This window comes from Coturnix japonica, chromosome 8 (assembly GCF_054131305.1).
Source record: "Coturnix japonica strain WE chromosome 8, WE-NBRP24, whole genome shotgun sequence".
Classification (NCBI taxonomy): domain Eukaryota; kingdom Metazoa; phylum Chordata; class Aves; order Galliformes; family Phasianidae; genus Coturnix; species Coturnix japonica.
Genome location: NC_140670.1, coordinates 29,951,771 through 29,965,163, shown reverse-complemented (window position 1 = coordinate 29,965,163; position 13,393 = coordinate 29,951,771). Strand labels below are relative to the sequence as shown.

The 13,393-nt window shown below is 39.4% G+C and overlaps 1 long non-coding RNA gene across 1 annotated transcript; it reads right to left on the bottom strand.

Moving 5' to 3' along the window:
* Positions 1–8,758: 8,758 nt before the first annotated feature.
* On the bottom strand, positions 8,759–13,011 carry LOC107316228 (uncharacterized). Its single transcript, XR_001556242.2, has 3 exons — positions 12,950–13,011; positions 11,085–11,150; positions 8,759–9,594 (listed from the first exon to the last, which is right to left on the bottom strand). It is a non-coding gene; the product is annotated as an uncharacterized LOC107316228 (long non-coding RNA).
* Positions 13,012–13,393: the final 382 nt, after the last annotated feature.

The window sequence follows — 13,393 nt, the reverse complement described above, 5'->3', positions numbered from 1 at the left end:
CTGTAACACTGTAATGTGATGGAAAGTACAGAAATAGTAGCAGGGTAGCACAACCCTAGGCTGCAGCAAATAGGAACACAACCAAATGTAGCAACCTTAGATGCAGAAACAAAGGAAGAAAAACTGCTTACCTTTGGGAGACCTCAGACATACAGGGACCTCCAGCAAAATGCTTTTACCTCCACTGCTAAGCTTTAATAAGGTCTGGGAAGAGGTGGATCCTGGCTCCAGCCCTTCTGGTCACTCAACTTCATTGCGTGCACCTGAGCTCCCCTGGGTTGGCCCTGCCTTCCATCAGGTGCTCAATCACTGCTTCAGGCCACGACTCAGTATTTCCACTACACTTAGAAATCTAGATTGCTTGGCCAGGTTGGATAAGCACATGATTTTTCTACTGTTTGCCCTACGTCTTTTTGTACATACAGGGTTGAGCTCACAATGATCTCTACAATTCTTCTTCATAATTCATCTGCCGGTCATAATTTGAAAACAACGTCAACCAAATAATACAATATAATAATGAACTTTGACCTCTCTTATCAAGACAAGCAACCCAAACAGTGAAAATGGAAGAAAACATCGAGAAGCAATGTTGGTATGAGAAGCTGGCTTAAAAAAATAAAGGTACTACCTCTTCTGTTTCAGCTTTGGGCAGTCTGGACTGGTACACTTCCAAACACTGCCCCAGCCCCAATGGTCTGAGTGCAAGGCAGGACTGGAGCTCTATCTTAATATCTGTCACCTCATCCATCTCAGAAGACCAGAGAGAAATTCAAAGATTACAAATTTGTGCAGCAAGAGCCCAAATATTGCAGAAATATTTTAATTTCCTTTTTGTGCTAAAATAATATACAGTAAGTTTCATGGAGTAGTTTTAGACAGTTGTAGTTGCATATCTAGTTATTACCAGGCTTCTTAGTCTCTTTGTTAACCTCAGCAATAGTGTTATTTTCAAATTGGAACCATTCTGTGTCTGGAAACTGTGTCTTGTTTTGCCAGTGGGGTGACCTAGAGATCTAATCAGCATTTTCACCAACTTTGCAAACATCTCAAGCTCTTCAAAGAGAAAGTTCTGATTTAAAAGAAAACACCTGAAAAATTCAACCTTCAATAAGCTTTTCAATGAAAGAGCCCAAATATTTTCAGTTACCTATTTTGAGGAACAAATCTTCAGCTCTTTTTCAGCTCAGGTAATAAAACATTTTGTTCCTTTGGCTGTTCTCTAAAATCAAGACAAAAGATACATTTCTAGAGATGATATGAAATGAAATTGAAATGAATGAGTACTTGGGAAAAAAAGAAACCTTTAGTGCTAGAAATGCTTTGTTATGACTGAATAAACTAAATATGCTTAATATGAAAGGTAATGATGCGACTGATTGAATAGTTTGACATTACTGCACATGAAATATCATTAACAGGTTCAAGATGGTTTTATATCAATACCACATCTCGGAATAAAATAAATGGAAATATGGGACTACAATAATTTGTCACTGGAGCCTTTCAGTGTCATTTAAAAAAAATATTATCAGTTAAAGTCTAGTCAGCATTACCTGGAGTGTCAGAAGAAATTACAGCCTTGCTCATGTTTGAGAGCAGGCCCAGTTAAACAGTTTAGGATAACTGCAACGTATGTGCAGAAGACAAGTACCTTGTAGGCCCTCCATCTTTGCCTCCATCAGGCACCACAAAGACGTATCTGTATTGGCCACTGCTACCAGTTTTCAGAATGTGAGGGGGCATCCGTGCAAAAGCAGCATGATCCTCTCTCATCTCTCTGACTGAGGACAAAAGCAAATTGGGGAAACTTTGCCAGCAGATCTTATACATGAAACTTTTAGGAAGAAAACTCTGCCATGATTGTGTAGTCACCACAAAATACAAACCCATCAGTAAAAACATTTGGGGAGATCCTGCAAACAGATATTCGGTGTTTGCACCTTGCAGGCCTGTCCTTCCTGCACTGTGGTTGCAGAACTCCAATTGGTTGCATAACTCCAATGAGAGGTGCCTTTCTGAGTAGATACTGTCTCTCAGGCATGCCTGGGTGGTGCCAGCCTTATTGCTATTATTTACAAGGTGGTCTTGTGAACAAAAGATTGCACCGCAAACTCAAAGATCAAATATGCATAGCCTGTGTCAGCATCTAATGGCCAAATGATTTACCAATACTCACCATGAGGACTAGCTTACCTGATAAAGACCCCTTAGATTTTGATACTGGCTTGGCTCTCCCTTTCACCTTCCAGAGGAATCACAGTCAGCATTTCTTTATTCACCCATGGGATGCAGATACTCATAGCCATCTTGATCAGTGTAGGCCATTGCCTTGCATGAAAGCACACAATACTGAGGGTAGCAAGCTGTAAATCAGAATGGTAAATCTGAGCTGGCATTTTGTGGCTGCTGTATTAGCTGCAGATTCTCTGCACACATCTCGTTGCTTTCCCATTGCTGGCAACAACAGAGGTCAGCAGTACTTCAGTTACACTGCTGTGCACAGCCTCAAGATGATAATCACCACTTCTGTCTATGGAGATTTGTTTTCCATAGAGCTGTGTCAGATGTTCAGTGTATACACGCCTTACATTTTCTTCCAGGTTCTTGCTACATCTTGAAGGATGCTCACCTCATCCTTCACTGTTTTGGTCTCTTTACTTTTATCTCCTTAGTGCATGTCAGTCTCTGCTCAAAGCTCATCACACCATTGACACTGGCTGAAAAATGGAACCAAAAACAAGAATATGCTTTAAAATACAATCACAGATCATCAAGTATATTTGACAGACAAGACTTCTTTTTGGTAGAAAGTTGAGTAACATAGAGTAAAAAGTTAGTGTTGAGAAATAGTATATTTATGAAAACACTGAGATTTGGGCAGACTAAAACAAGTTTTATGATTATTTTAAGCCTCCCTCTAAGATTTTAGCATTTTAAAATACTTTTTATTCTGATGGTTTCCAAAACAAATCTTTTCCTTTCGAAATGGTTAAAACCTTAATTGAAATTATAGCATTATAAAGACCAAAAAACAAAGTTATAATTGATTCTCTGCCTCTTTTAATTTTCAAGATGGGTGACTGCTTGTATTGCTGAGAGCTCGAGGAACTCTATTTTTTTATGTAATCCAAAATGTCTGTTTTTATTTCTTCTCCACCCCACCCCACCCCCCACCCCAAGGTATATTCTTATGAATTCTATTTTAGGTCAATTAATGGAACTTCTTTCTGCTAAATCATTAGAACTTTTCCTTAATTAAGAAAACTGAAGCCCTGATGTCATTCCACTAGGGAAAAAGAAAGTAACAAGTTGTGACACGCACAGAGGATTAATGTGGAAAAGTCGTTAACTCTGCGTGTATTTTTTCTATCGTGTCCTCCTTTTCTTTGGTTTCTTTGCAAATCCTTAAAACTTTATAAGCTACGTTTACGTTAAGCTGTTCCTGATATGCTCCAATAAGTGTGCTTTAGACACATTGTTAACATAAGGCCAAATCTGTAATACAGCATGGACAATTAAGTGCACAATTTTTGTATAAATGCAAAATCCCTCACTGTGAATTATTTAATTAATGCTCTACAGTTCATTTAATAGCGCTCTTTCAAAGGCCATTTCACTCACAGAAAACTAATTTCATTCTTCGGGTTGATTTAATTAGATTGTATGATATATGGTATTGCTAATTCAGTGGCTCTCTTTGCAGTGTCTAGGCCGCTGCTCCTATTGTTGGCAATCTGTCAGCCCCATTTTTAACAGTATTGAAAAATTCAAGCTTTATTATTGCTCGCTCACTCTTTCTCTCCCATCAGGAGGAAAGTAATGAGCTTTTCTTCTTATGAGAGCAAGCAGAGAGTGTGGTGCCCTTAGCGCTTCAGGCACCGAGCAGTATTAACAGCCTGATTCATGAGTTAAGTTTCTAACTGCCCGTGGCTATTAGCACTCAGTCCTTTGGCTGTCATTTAGTTAAAAAGACTCTTCGGTTAATTCACTCTTTTAATGAGACTGTGCTATTCAACTAATGTATTTTACTGTATGAAAGGTCACACCAGGAAGCAAAACAGATTGGAGGGAATGTAGCGGGAAGCCTGGCTGTCAAGAAACAGTTCAAGCCTCGCAGGCATTTAGCGGTCCCGGCGCTGTAATGGGCTGGGGAACTGATGGGCCAGCGCTCACCTCAACAGTTGAGCGCCATAAATCACAGCTAAATAGAAAGCAGATTAATCAGAGCCACAGACAAAAAGAGCACGTGTTTCATTACCCATATAATCACTAACATGATTGCCAGACAAGCCGGGGAGCTGTACACAGGGCTGACAAAGCGCAGCATGGCACAGGGCTCGGCCCAGCTTAGCTGCAGCCATGCGATCGACTCCTCAGGCTGCTGCTCTCCTGACTAGGAAAGGCAGCGGTAGGGCTGGGGTCAGGCACGAAATAACAATGGGAAGTTGTGGCCATAAAGGCTTGGTTTTGGTTTCCACAGAGCACCTCTGCCTCAGCACAGGCTGCAGGTGAGATGCAGATCTCTGCACTGAGCAGAGCCCAGTGCTCCTACTGCCTTCAGGTGTCCCCAGAGCCTCCAGACACCTGCCAGCACCAGCAGGCAGGCACCAAGCTCACGGTGACAATTTCTGTGCTTCTCCAACATCGTTTGCTTGCGGTGCTTGTCCTGTCACCATGAGCTGATGCGCAACATGCACACCCACATTGCTCAGCTTCTCCCTACTCAGGCTAAAAATCTGCTCTGCTTCAGCATCTCTGCACAGGATGTCCAATCAAACATGTTTTTCTGAGTATTGCTCATTAATTTACCAAAGGAGAAAATGAGAGGAACCTCCGCTTTTAATAGTTTCACATCTGTCTGCCAGGGAGTTAAACATCTGAATTATTGTGAGGGCATGTGTGTGTTTTGCTCATTTTTAATTAGTGTCACTGGGGGAAAAAACTTCAGCACTTTAGGGGCAAAAGTGTATTATTTTTTTAGAAATTGTAATTCCCTCAAACTACAGTAAACAAATCATTCTGATTTAAATTTCCCAAGCAACTTCCAAACAGGGAAACCGTATGCTTAATTACTAAACATCTGTTGCAAAGAATACCCCTAGCTTTTGCAGCACTGATATCGCTGTGTATGAATTTTAAAACCTGTCAGCAAGGCGTCATGAAAGCTTTGGGAGCAGAGAGCTGCTCACTTTAACCCCTGAACCAGATAATCTAACAGTAATCCATTCAAAACTAATCAAACATTTACAGAAACGCACCAGCACTGAGGAAAACAATTCATCATCTTCATATGCTCATTACACTTCCAACATCTCAATCTACCTATGTAAATGAGACTGGGGATCTGACATCAGGTCCATGTACAGAAATTATAAACAAATATTCATCCATTATGCTGCTGAAATTTAACAGCTGGAGCACTAACAGTAGCTGAACTCCAAGCCCTGAGTATCAATTATTTATGAACCTAAAACTGACAAGACTGTCTAGGTGAATTAGCTGCATATGTCAAGCTTTGTTATAAATCCCAGCCTACTGTAAAACTCATTTTCATAGAATGTATGTACAAGGCTGACAATATATCAACAGTACGGCATTAATAATTTAGAAGAATGGTACCATAAGGGAGCACCTAGAAACTCTGCTCTGCAATATAGTTGATATTACAAATAAAAAAGTCAAATAAAATGAATTTCCCATAAACAGAGAATCAAATAAAGCATTTCTCTATGATTTTATATTCAATTTTCAAAAAACTTACCAGTTGATACTTCCATTTTTAGGAACCATAAGCGTCTCCTGAAGTTGTTTAATTTTTTGCCCAGTGCTAAAAACGCCTTTGAATTCTTAGTTCTCTTGTTGTAGACTGTGTTGCATTTATTTTACTTCTACCGAAAGAGATCTAGAAGTGAACAGAGGGTAGGAGGCAAAAGGAAATTGTTGTTTGCAGCAAGCAGTACTACATGCCATGGTTTAAAGACTCTGAAATACAATAGAGTCTAACTATAAGTACCGTTCATTTATGGGCTAAAATCTACCTTTTAACGAATGCATATGGCACAAAATGAGGCAAAGGCAGCTCTAATCTGATGGTAGAATTTGGTTACATCTGTTAACCACTGGTGCTATTTGAAGCATTATGAAGTTTCTCTGCTTTACGTTGTGCAAGAAGTCAATATGGAAGCTACTGGATGCTAAGTACAAACATATACATAGCATAAGTGGAACAAAAGAGTAAGTTCTAAACTGGAGCTATTATCAGCCTAAGGAAAAAGGACCTTGGTAAGCCTGTGTATTCATCTAACCTATGTCCATAAGGGCACTGCTAGTTGTGGCAGCTTCTTGCCACTCAGGAAGGTTGCCCACACAGAGAAATTAATACGCACTCTTATGAGAATTTATGGCTATCAAATAAACAAGATTTTATCTCATATACAGTAGTAGCCCATATTTTGATCTGTGAATACTGGCTTTCCTTTTCTCCATGGCACAACTTTTGATTGTTACGAAAATTAAAAGGGGGAGGGAAGGAGGGAGAAGAGAGAAGGACTCAACCCCAGACTTGAGTGAAACACAGCACTGATCCAGGAAAAGGTGACAAGATATTTGAGTATTCTGATGCAGTGAAAAGAAAATTTAGAGGACGAAATAGATCCTTAGTGATGCACGCATACACGTGAAAGCAGAAATAAAATAGTAGATTTTATCAGGGACGTAAGGAAAATGCTGTAATGCCATCACTTCATCTTCAGGATATCATCATTTCTGACTCAGGAAATACTTGCAAAAAAAAAATTGAGAAAATGTAATAAATCTACAGTAGCTTTCAAGAGAAAAAATGGAGAGAAATATGTGCCTTGGTGTCTGATACGCCACATATTTATGGAAAAAAGAGTTTTTTCAATAAGCTGTCACTGGTCAGACCCAGGGAGATCCAGAGGTCATCCAGTGCATCCTCCTGTAGCACAAAAAGAAGGTTTGTATAACAATTCCTACTTCATTCTTCAGTCTGCTGTGAATTTCCATTTCCCAGTGCTTTAATATTATCTGCATGGGTTATTTGCTTTATGTTTTCATAAGTAGAGCCCAATAATAATAATAATTCACTGAGGGTGAAATTCACTTCCGGGCAGAAAGCCCAAGAAAAGGCCTTTGCATCACTCAAGTCATTCCAAAGTGCTTAAAATAGAATTTGTTTGGATTTAAATGGTGCAGAGAAATTACACTGGCTCTTTCTATAAGAATGACTTCACCTCAAATGCCCCACAGTGCTGTGGTGCTGTTTGGATGCTTACCATCAAAATCCATAAGAACTGTTCCCATGGAGTTCCAAAGCAGAATGAAGATCATGTAGTCTGCTCAAAACAATGAATAAAGGAATACAGGCCATCCACAGAAGAAACATCTTTTCATTTCCGGACTTAATTAACTGATTTGGTGCCTGATGACATCTCTCACTTTGCATGTTCTTCTTGTAAATTGATGCTTTTATTAATGCTCTCAGTCTCTTGTTCTTGTTCCTACTCATGGCATCTACGAAATTTTTCCCTATGGCTCTTTCTGTTAATGTTCAAAATCCTGCTTGAATACTTCCTCTTTTCCAAAAGCCCTTAATTTTCACCTTCATAATATAGTAAAGGTGAACTCTGTTATAGTCAACATTCAGACTCCATATAGAATTCCTTTGGGCTTTTGCATCTGTGGGTTAAACTCAAAAGACAGAGGTCACCAGCAAACGAAGAGTAATCTGAGTACACTTGTGAGTCTGAGCTAATATTTCAAGCAATGAGGGCTACGTGGTGCATTTCCAAGGCATCAGCTCAACAGCTGTATGTTTTCCCTTTAATTTCTGAGAGGGCTTTTCAACACAATAGTCCCGTGATTTCTTGAAAATTTTAGTTAGAACTGATCTTAGAGCTGAGAGCCTCATAATCATAACTCAGAAACTGGATTTGAAACTGAAAAATAACTCAAAATGAAAAAAAATAAAAAGATTTTTTTTGAATTGGCTGTACTTGGTGATAACTCTCGACTTATTCTCCTGTGCTATTGCAACAAGCTATGATTCTGGAGACCTACTTTTGTGACTAAAAGATAACTCTCTCGGGAAGAAAATTGCCTCTCAGACATAAATCTTTGAAACAGGTGTTTACAGGAAAGTAGCAAACATGAAAAAATGAAATCAAATATGCCAAGCTAAGTAAGCATTAATTTATGGACACGCTGCTTCAATTCATATGTGCAGCAGGCACACAGTGATCCTAGAAAAGCAGTGATAGTCTTGCTAGAGCCTCAAAGTTGATGTAATTAACTACATATTAGTACATGGCCACTGCTATTAATTCTTTTAAAATATCTTCTAGCTGAAAAATCTCACTTAAAACAATTTTTGCTTTTTGTTGGCAAGTAGTTTACTACTGTACAAGTCATGCTCATTATTGCCTATGGGGAGTCAGCTGCATGTTGTCTCAGCAGCAGATGACTGAAACATCAGCTTTGTTGCTTTGTTTGTTGATGATATAATTGACTTTAAAAAGCAGCACAGGAAAAGAAAGTGAAGATTGCTTTGCATTAATCGTGAATATCACATAGTAATAGCAGACAGCACGTTTGACTGCATTTTTGCCTTCCAATTAGACCTTACAACCTCAAACTGCTGTCCATATCTAACAAACGCTACACAAATAGCGGAGTAAAAGTAGATTAAAGTGATCTACCTGTACCACTCAAGATCCTCTGAAAGTCAGACATAGACTATAGCGTAATATAGTAGTTTAATATGGCATCCAATCATTCAGGTAAGTTGTAACACACAAGGAGTAATAGCGCACACTGGGACAAGATATGTTCTAAGTCTTGATTTATAGTGATGCCTAACTTAAGTACTGACCATCAATAGCAAAAATTCCAAAATAAATGCTGATTCTCATCAGCCTGAAAAAACCAAACTAACAAACAAAAAAAACCAACACAATTACCATCATTCATAACATTAGTGCAGTAAAAAGGAAGGAGATCCTATGTTTTCATCTCCTGGCCATTAGAAGTAATAACAACAGGCAATATAAGCAGATAACTTTGCTCCAGCTTTATAGTGGAGCGACTGATGACCCAGAAGTGCTACCATTTCTGAGTGTTCACAGCACCAAGTGTCACCCTATCTGTCTGCCACCTCGCTAAAACAGCACAGGGTCAATTTTGCTTCCAACAAAGCAGGTTAGACCTACTTGCCTAAGAAATACAGCTGCTAATCCTAGGCAGTGCTGTTGCTTTTGCATGGCCTATGCACACTCCATACACTGACAATTAAATTTACAAACCATTTCAAAATTGCATACGACTAGCAACAAAAATGAGGATTGCGATATTTGGATGGCTGAACTTGATGCCTGATAAACCCCTACTTTCTTTCCAGCTCATTTGGAGGGTGCAACACATGTCAGGAGACAGAAGTTCACTTCTAATGTTTTACGCATTCTCACGTGGAAAAGGTCCTTGTGGTTGTAATGATGCTGATTTTCTAATGATGTTGTCACAACTGATGCTTAGAACAAGCAAATCTTCTGTGTTTTTGGAGAACGGCTGCCTTTCCTAGAAAAGAAAACCAACAGAGAAATGTTAGACCAGTGTAAACAAGCAAAAAGAAAAATCAGGGAGTGAGGACCAGGTTTGCAGCTCTGCTAAATAGAGAGATTCAGGATGCACTTGCCTTTTAATAAAGAGTGGCCAAAGCAAAGAAAAGAGTTAATTTAAGAGAGTGTTGAGAGCTGCTCTTTTGTTGTGGTGTTCTTTTCAGATTTGATGTGAAATTTTTCCCCAAATGAATATAAATCCTTATGATGGCCCAGGCCTTGCCCTCTGACAACTTTTGGATATTATATGCTGGTGTGATTGCTGGAAAGTTTTTCTGAAAGTTGGTTTAATTTAATGAGACTCTATCTTGGGAAGCAAGCGAGGAAGGAAATGGACTTGTAAATATTTAAAAGTTTTAAGAGGATCGTGTCATATTTATAGCCTTTGATGATCTTACTTCTACAACACCGTTTTAATGCAAAAGAGGGGGGAAAAAATGTATCTGTGAATATATAAAGTGCACTCTCCCCATATAAGGAGAGCAGGCACCAGGGGAAACAGCCCCTTACTCAGCCCAGTTGTGCAACTGTACTCCTATGTGATGTGGTGTGAGTCCACGTGCCTAGAGACCCTGCACAAGTGTTTATTTCAAGAAAGCAGACAGAGGAAGTGTGCTTGAATTTAATGATGGCATTTCCAAAGGTAAAGGTTTCAGGGTCAGAACTTAAGAAATATTCATCGGGAAGAAGGTTTTGTGTTCTCTGTCTGCCTAAACATGAGCAACAGAGATACATTCTTGAATTAATGTAAGGGCGGCAGCAAAAAAGCCTTTTAATGGTGTGGAATGCCCATTAATGCAGATCTCAGCAAGAAAAAGGAATTATAAAGCAGATATCATCTGCACAAAGAGCTGAAGAGGTCCTTTGCTGGTATTTTTCCAGTTATTGAACTACCAGGTGTGACAGCATAACACAAAATATGGAAGCTCGACAAATGTCATACTAAGTACTTTTCAAAGCTGTAATTGATCATCAAATTCCAATAACAGTTTAGGTACTTTCGTTGATATTGAGATTAATATACAGCTTCCTGCAGCAAGAACCTCTTCAGTTTCTGACCTTGGCTGGTAGTAAAACCCAATCGATATTTAGACCAAGCAAGCTTTCCAGAGAGGATGCACTGAACACATTTGTTTTCTTAAAAAAAAACATACTGCCATCAGCTAGAAAATCTAATCCACTCTGAGGAATATGATGGAACAGAACTGAATAACAACCCCAAAGGACACAAACATTCTCTTGAATTCAAATAAGGTTTAATTAAGACTTTTTTTTTTTCTAACCAAAAAATCTTTTAGCACCATGATTTTCTACTGTTAGTTTCTTCTCAAGGAGGAAGCACTGAGATCCTGCATTAAGAAAGGCATTTTATGTTGAACACCTGGTTAGAGGACGTGGAATAAGCAATATGATATAAATACTATGTCCACATTAGACTGTCAAATATACCTTAATGTTCAAGGTGCCAGCTACATACAAGTATTTCAACAGCCAAAAATAATTCCTGGGTACTCCCTGAGAAACAAAAAAGCAACAGATTACAAATACATTACATTCCTAACACAGATTTCTCAATAACAAGTCTGTTGACAATATGACATAAATGACACTTACCCAGCAATTAATTGAAAGATTTGAGTGATATGAATTCATCATATGTGTATGTATTTTCTCCTTTCTATGTCTATCACTTAGGCTCATATAAAAATATAAAGTATAATGCAAAAATGTTAAAAGACTTCATTAGTCTTGTCAATGTTTTTGTGGTCTTGCTTAGGTCTACTTTCCTCTATCATGTGTTAGGTTGAGTGAAGACCAAATTTCCAGAGGGCTTCAAACTAATCTAAGTGATTTTCCTTCTTTTAGAGTCCTGAATCTAAAAATAACTGAACAATGATTTTTTTAATAGTCATTCACTGGATTAACTGTTCTATAAACATCTAATCCATCCAGCCAGGAAATGGATGAAACACTACCACTTGTGTTCCTTTCCTTAATGAAGTGTGCATTTCCCTGCACTGCTAGGCAGTGAAAGATCTGGCCCACATTTGATACACACTTGAGTAGAAATAAAGTAAAAATAAGTATAGAGAGCACGGTTGTTAATCACTACCTTTTCCCTTTCCATTCCCTCAGTAGAAATCATCAGCTATTTCTTTGTACAAGATTAATTCACAAGAGCACTAGAAGGGTGGGGACTGGAGCACATCCATGCTTTGGATGACACAGGTTTGGCACTTACCATAGACCTGCAAACCATACCCTCTTAAATCAAAGTGCTGCTCCACAGCAGCACCTTAATTGTTCCAGGTGGTGTAGTTGGTAAACATTTGCTTAAGATTTTATGCATGTACTACACTTCAGGATTTGTTTTCTATTTACAATATTTGGTTTTGCTTCAGTCTTTGATAAAGTCCTGGCCTCACTGCAAATAAAGTGAGCTAAGATAAGTTATGTGTGTACACTTACATACATACATTTTAATGTATGTTTTTACGGAAACAAATTTTTGTTATGGCATTAGAGTTGAAACAAAGTGGGATCTAACAACAGTGGCATATACAGTAATTCCGCTGCAGAATGTGGGCAGGAGCCTCATCTGTACTCTGGCATAGAGCTTTTGTTCAGTTACATTTCATGTTTTATTGTCACTGATTGCATAACAAATAGAACAGCAATAATACGTGCAGATGGCTGACTGTATCTAACCTGTGTGCTACAGATTACCTGAAGCGTTCCATTTTCCTCATCTCCTTCCAAATGAAGAGTGAGGAGAAAGGGAGACACATCAGCTAGCTCCCCAAAGCCTCATTATGCCCAATACACTAAATCTCAACTACTCACTACAGGAAGACCTCCCATGCTGAGTCTCGATGCAACATGGAACACATTAAGTGCCAGTGTCCTGAGCAAATAAGTTGTAGAGCCTGTTGCTCTGCAGGCTCTACAAGAGCCCACAAGATGCAGAGAAGGACAGTTCATCCCAGACATTTTTGGGACACAGCTTACCCACCTGGGCTATTGCAGCTTTCTGGCAGCCCCTCACAGCTCTCTGCACACAAGCTGGGAACTTTAACAGCTCCATTTCCCCCTCGTGCTTTGTGACCGGGAGGTGACACCGCAGGCACAGGGGCCCCGCAGGTGCCAGCCCCTCCAAAGCGGTTTTGCATCAGGTGACCGCTGCATCGCCTTATGGTGAGTAAAAGTCATAAAACTACCATCAGCTCAATGGCTGTAATGACTACTCTGAAGCTTTTTATAGGCGATAAGCTACTGTAAAGGTCTGCTGGTAATTTGTGGATAGGGTACATTACCGTTATCCTTGAGGAATTTCAGCTTCCTTTTTATATGCCTTTTTTCTCTTGAGGGGACTCTGAAATTAACAGAAGGCATTAGTGTGAAGCTCTGCCACAGCCTCTTGCTGAGCACAGATTGCATTTATTTCTCCTCAGACATGCTCTCGTGCTCCCATGAGAGCTGTAGCCTGCTGATATGAGGCTGGAGGCCCGCTTCTGCCCCTCATGGGTTGGAGGGTGTCCAGGAGACAGTAAAGCAAATGAAAATATCCAGAAAAAAGGCATAAAGAGAAGACAGAAACCAAACCAAGCTGGGGGATGGAGGGAAGGGTAGAAGGAGTGGAGGAGGTTGCTCAATTTTTGCCCACATCAGTGAAGTGCTTCTGGTTGTGCAGGGTAGGTTCCTGCATTCAGGTTAGATGTTAGGAAAAAGAGAGAAGGGGAAGTGAAAAGTATCAGCAC